Genomic DNA, 6,399 nt, shown 5'->3' on the forward strand with positions numbered 1-6,399 from the left:
GCCCCATCCCCTGCCTGCTCCCCCAGCTTCCCTGAGCACCCCCTAACCGCCTCCTGCTATCCCAGCCCCACCATGGCTGTCCCGCCCAGCCCCAGCTCCTGGTTCTTTAAAAAAAATATCCCCGATTTACCGGATGCTGCCAGGCAGAGGGTGATCCCTGCTGCACCCCACTGCCCCACACTGCCATGAGCCCCCATCCCCTGCCCATTCTCCCAACCCCCCCCCCCCATGGCTGCTCTGCCTGGCCCAGCCCCAGCTCCCAGTTCTTTAAAAAAAAAAAGAAGAAGCCCTGCACTCACCGGCTGTTGCAGTGGCCATCATGGCGTCTGTGGGCTTGTGGCAGAGCGCCTTACACAGTGAGGGGGAATGGGAGGCAGCAGGGATCTCCCCCCACCCAGCAGAAGCCAGTGAGATGGGGCTTTTATTTTTTTTTTTAAGAGCCAGGAGCTGGGGACGGGGGGTGGGGAGCAACTATGGGGACAGGGGGGCTGGGAGAGTGGGTGCGGGATGGCAGCTCATAACAGAGCCCTCCATGCAGCGCAGGGTAATGGGGGCAGCAGAGATCACCCCCCTCCCCCCAGCCTGGCAGCAGCTGGTGTGTGGGGGCTTTTTTTTTTTTAAAGAGCCAGGAGCTGGTGCTGGGAGAGCAGGTAGGGGATGAGGGCTTGTGGCAGAGCCCCCCATGCAGCGTGGGGCAGTGGGGGCAGCAGGGATTGCCTCCCTCCACCTGGCAGCATCTGGTGAGTGCTGGGCTTTTCTTTTTGAAAGAGCAGGGAGGCTGGGGCCAGACAAGGCAGCCATTGATGGGGCTGGGAGAGCGGGTGGGGAATGGGGCCTCTTTGATTCGGAGATTTGGCTGATTCAGCAGTGGCCTAATCTCTAAATCAGACTCGGTCAAATCAATTCAGGACAGTGATTCAAATCACCAAATCAAATTGCTGTCCCCCGAATTGGCCAAATCCGAATCCAAAGTGAATACTAGCCACTTTGCACAGGCCCACTGAAGAGTACCATTTTCCCTTTTTATCCCATGGAGATAAAATGCAATACCAGTTACAAGAAATAATTAAGATCATGTGCTTTCATCTGTATTTCAATGAGTTATGAAAATATAAATCCACATTTTGTGTTGCATTTAAATTTACTTGTTATAAATGAATCATTAAGTGAATTATGTTTACAAACTCATCCCTGTCCAAAGGAGTGCATGGTCTAAAAGACAAACATAAATAAAGTTGTAATTATTTTGTCACCATAATAGTCCAGGAAATATGAGAGGCATATTCGTGGGTTGGGACAGACTTAGACAAGCTTTCGAAAGCAGTGCATTCTTCTTCAGCTAGAGAAAAAAATGTCCTGAGCACTGTCAGAGCTGTATATCATCTTGGTGGAACTAGATTGAGAATCATTCTGACCTATGACTTTGATACAAATGTTTGGCAGTGTAGGAAAAAAGTTATTATTATAATATAATAAGTCTCTGATTAAATTGTTTTTCTATATCAAGGCTGCTTATGTTTTCTGATATTAAGGACAGCAATGGCAATATTCTTCAGGCATGAAGAAGAACATACAGTATTCAAAAGCTTGTCTAAGTCTATCCCAACCATTCAGTTGGTCCAGTAAATGATATAACCCACCAAAAAATTGCCTCTTACAATCCTAAGACAAAATACACTGTAAGACCAAGGCTGACCTAAAGCAGGGGAGGAACCTGTTCCAGCTGCAGGTCGGAATGATCCACCCCAGACTGGAGGTAGATAGGAAGGCAGATGCCAGGATCCTGCTGAAGTCACTGCTTGTCTTCCCAGCTGCATGGGGAAAGGGCCTGCAGGCAGCATTGGTCCCCAGAGCAGCAGAGAAAGAGAAGGCATCCCCTGCCACCAAATGCTGATCAAGCTGCGTGTCCATGGGCTGGATCCAAAGATTCTGTGGGCTGGATCCAGCCCATGGACTAAAGACTGCCAATCCTTGACAGAGAGAGTTGTAAGAATACATGTGTGTTTCCTTCCCTGTATTAACAAGGGTTGGTGTTCATGCAAGAAAGGGGTGCTAACAATGAGATTGAAGTAGAGGCCTTCCAAAAACTTGCCACTGCTGACCTTAATTGCAGAAAGCTTAAGTAGCATTGAGGTAGAAAACCAGTTGATTACAGACTTCTTTTATTTGTAAACTGCCAAGCATACATATCAAAGTCTTGTAGATCAGAGCAGTTCTTGATTGAGTTCCACCAAGATGACATGTATCTGAGACAGTGGTTGGCAGGACATGTTTTCTGAACCATCTATAAATGAAACCATGTTTCATGTTTTCTGAACCATCTATAAATGAACTATAAATGAAAGAGTTGATAGAGGGCAGTGTCCTGGGACGCGAGGGACGCAAGAATACTCACCGGCAGCTCAGGAAACAACACGTGGAGAACAGGAGGCAAAATCTGCGCGGCTCATCAGCCGCCTGTTTATACAACTGCAGCCAGCCAGTGATGTCAGCACAGAGTGCCGGCCGGCATGAATAAAAATGGTGGCGAACGCTGCGGAGCCGGGAGAGAAGGAGAGGAGACAGCAACCGATGTCCCTGCAGCTAAGGCAAGCAGGTACACCGGGCCAGAAGGGGAGGGACGTCCGGGACGAGTGTAAGAAGAGAGAAGAAGGTCGTCCAGATGACACTGCGGCTGCGGCTGCGGCTGCGGCTGCGGCTGCGGCTGCGGCTGCGGCTGCGGCTGCGGCTGCGGCTGCGGCTGCGGCGGCGGCTGCGGCTGCGGCTGCAGCTGCAGCTGCGGAGGGATGCCAGGATCACCCTGTAAAGACTGCAGAGGGTATTCCTGAAAAGATCAGTCCCGGGAGCGAGAGACTGCATGGGATCCCAGAGAGAGGTGCAGCTGAGAAAAGCATCATTGCTGGACCAAGAGGTGCCTGGGAGTAGGCAGGGAACTGAGTGCCTAGGCATAAGACAGCCAGTGCCCTGGTAAAGTGCGGGGGGGGCAGTTAAAGGGGCAGTATGTCCAGTTTTGTGTTGGAGCTTCCTTTCGGTTATTTTGGGTTTGTTTCTCCCCAAGCTCCAGGGGACACCTGAGGGTAGTAGACCCACACTATAGGCCTAGACAGTGTTAGAGAAGGGCCCGAGTAGGACCCGGTCGAGAGTCCAAGGGACGAAATGACGACCAGTTTGACACCGCTATACAGGAGGCGTGAGGCCAGGGTGTAGGGGTGGTGGAGCCCCGAGAGTGACCGCCGGGAGGAACCGCAGGGCCAACGAGTGCGCACGATGAACGACCCCGGACACTGAGGTTATCAAGTCGTGGCAGGAAAGAATGAGGTCAGGAAGTCGGATGGAAACCACCAGCTCAGGCAAAGGTGCGAGCACAGGAGGTGTGTAACATCAATCACCTGGGCGAGAGTGGCACGAGAACAACTAGTTGAGTCCCGGCGGTGACAGGCAGCTACGCTTATTTCTAGGAAGCACCAACTTTGACCAAAAGAAACTAACCTAATGTCAAAGTGAGAGAATCTACCAGTTTTCCTCTACATCAAAGCCCACTGAGGTTGGGACTGAAGTCCATGGGACTGGGTTACAACTTTGAATAATATAAGGGTGATTCTGGAATAAATAGGCTGGATTTGACAGTCATTCAGAACAGTACTGCAGCATAGCTTTAGGGGGCATCATGCTGCTGCAAGCCTCTTTATTCCAATAAAAGTTTGTATTATTAAATGTTTGATTTATTAGAAAGTATCATCTCACCTCAATTCTAAAGATTGATAACAATAATATGCAACTTATGCGTGGGGGAAGTTATGAATTTTTTGCAGCTTTCATGTATTACTACTTACATTCACCATTTGGGCAGAGAATTTCAACACCAACAGTTGCCCTCATCTATTTATTCACACCACTCTAACAACATGTAAGCACAATCAGATGCATCATTTAATTATACAAAGTCTTTTGGACTCTTATTAAAGTACAGAACTGCAATTGTTCTTTGTATACACCAGAAAGAGAATACAGCATGTACTTATTATTAATGTCTGACTATTCTTTTCCACTTCTTAACCATAGCATTATTCAGTTCTATAGCCAAAGAAAGAATTAGGAGGATGTGTATTTAACTCACGAAATATCCAAAAGGTTACAGAGCTATTGTTTTGTCTGAGAGGGCCCAACACAAAAATAAGATCAAAACCTGCATCTCTGAACATTAACTCATATACAGATGTGCAGGCTGTTAATCATGTAGAAAAGATAAGGATTTAAAATATAATTGTTCTTCTGTTTAAATCTCTTTAGAAAATCTAACCCTGAAGACTATAGAGGCATGGATATTTCATTGTCCTATAGACATTCAGAAAATAGACAATACGAAAAATGTGTAGGATTTTTTTTCCTAATCTGTTTAGAATGTTTTACTCTACAGGAGGAGTTGATAAAATTTCCCAGGAGTGTCACTTAGATTAGAAACAAAAGGTATTAAGGGCATTGCTATACAATACTTCTCTCTTGTACACTACTGAAATTATGTACAGAGGTAGCATATCGCCTGAAAACAGAAAAATAAGAAGCCTATTGTAATAACTAGGCTCAGGGGACTTACTCTCAGGTTCCTTTTTTAAACAAAAAAAGTATGCCAACAAACCATAGAATTTACGTTTTGTTCTCAGAGAAAAAACTGCTGCCTAGTGACCACATAAAGAGAGGTATGATGTGTGTCACAATTTTTTTAATATACTCATCTGCAAAATGGGTATAAGGCCTTGTAATTCTTATTATTTGTAAAATGCTTTATATCCCAAGAGAGAAGCTACATAAATGCTAAGACTATTTTTTATTCTTAGAACAACAGAAAAGTAGGGCTGGAAGCGACCCCAGGAGGTCACCTAGTCTAACCCCCAACTGAAGGCAAGATTATCTCTAGCCAAACTTATAGTGTATACTCCAGGGGAGGGTAATTATTTTGTGAGGAGGGCAGCTTACCGAGTTGGTTCATGTACCTGCACATGTAGTCCAATTACTAGTCTCACTGATGTCCCGTGGGGTCCTGTGTTCCTGAGGGCTCTGCCACCCCTACACCCTCGCCTGTTCCACCGGGTTCTGGCCAGCCAGTTGGTCCGTGCACGTGTCCTCTGTTCCAATCAAACAGTCAACAAAAAACCAAAAAAGAAAACAAGAAAACAGAGAAGGCTCTCCTGGCCTGTGTCACTGCTCCTGCCATTTGCAGCCACTATCTAAGCCAAAATTGACCTTTGTGTGGTCAGTCCCTCTTTGTTAGCCCTCTCTCTTTCTCTGAGAGCCTCTTGTGGAGATCGCAATGATTTCTTTTAGCACCTTGGGTCCATCTTATTGGCTTCTGCTACTATTACATGCATTACAGTACCACCAAAAGTCAATAGTGCCCCTCTATTAGGGTTATTAGGGTACCATTCTCACTGCCGGGCTCTGCCAGCTTCCGGCGCGTAAACAAACAGTTCTACTCCCTGCAGGGGCCAGTAGACTTGGCTCTAAACCCCACGCTGGGGTTTTTACTCTCTGCCAGAGTCTCCTACCAGCACTCCACGTCGCTTTCAGAGTTCCCTGCAGCGTGTGCCGGCTCGCTCTGCCTCCTCTTCCTCCTCTTTCCGGTTCTGCGCTCCTCTAGCTTTCCTGTCCTGGGCTCTTCTTTATACTGGCGCAGGAGTTCTCTTCCCCTCCCTTCCCGACACATCTGGGTAAGGGAGATTTCTGCCGGGCTCCTTGGGGCTGCGGACCTGGGGCTGCTGAGCCTTTGATTAGCCCGGGAGATTTGGAGCCTGGTGGCTCCTTCTATCTCTCACACCCTGCCCCTTAATGGATGCCCCACTCCCAGTCGCCATCTTGTGAGTGGAAGTCCCACCCCCTAACCCTTGCCACCAGAAGTCCCTCCCTTTGCCCCCAGAAGTACTCCTTTCAGCAAGAGGTTTTGCCATCTTGGAACTAGAAAAATATCAAATTATATTCTAAAAAGTGAACATCTTCAACATTCATTAATTTGGTTTAAAAAATATTTTTGTCCTTATTTACGTGTGTGTGTATAGAGGTGCATAGAGGTGATTGCACAATAGCTTAAAATGAAGTTTTACTCTTGTATATTGTGGGGTTGGGTATAGGTTTGTGGGGGGCTGTGGGTGTGTGGGTGTGGGGTGAGGGTACATGTGGGGGGGTGTGAATACTTTGAGTGGATATGGGGTTTGTGGGAGATGTTCATCACAGCAGAGATGATAAGTGGAAAGGAAGTAGGTTGAGAAATACTCTACAAATGAAGGCAAGTGGCTTATGACTGATAAAATAGAAAATGGTGAACTGGTGAAGGGATGCCAAAAAAGAAAGGTGACCTGATCAAACAATGGCCTAGGAAAATGACTTTTTCAGGAACATTCTGAGTGA

Source organism: Gavialis gangeticus, unplaced genomic scaffold (assembly GCF_001723915.1).
Source record: "Gavialis gangeticus isolate Ggan-Ray unplaced genomic scaffold, GavGan_comp1, whole genome shotgun sequence".
Lineage (NCBI taxonomy): Eukaryota > Metazoa > Chordata > Crocodylia > Gavialidae > Gavialis > Gavialis gangeticus.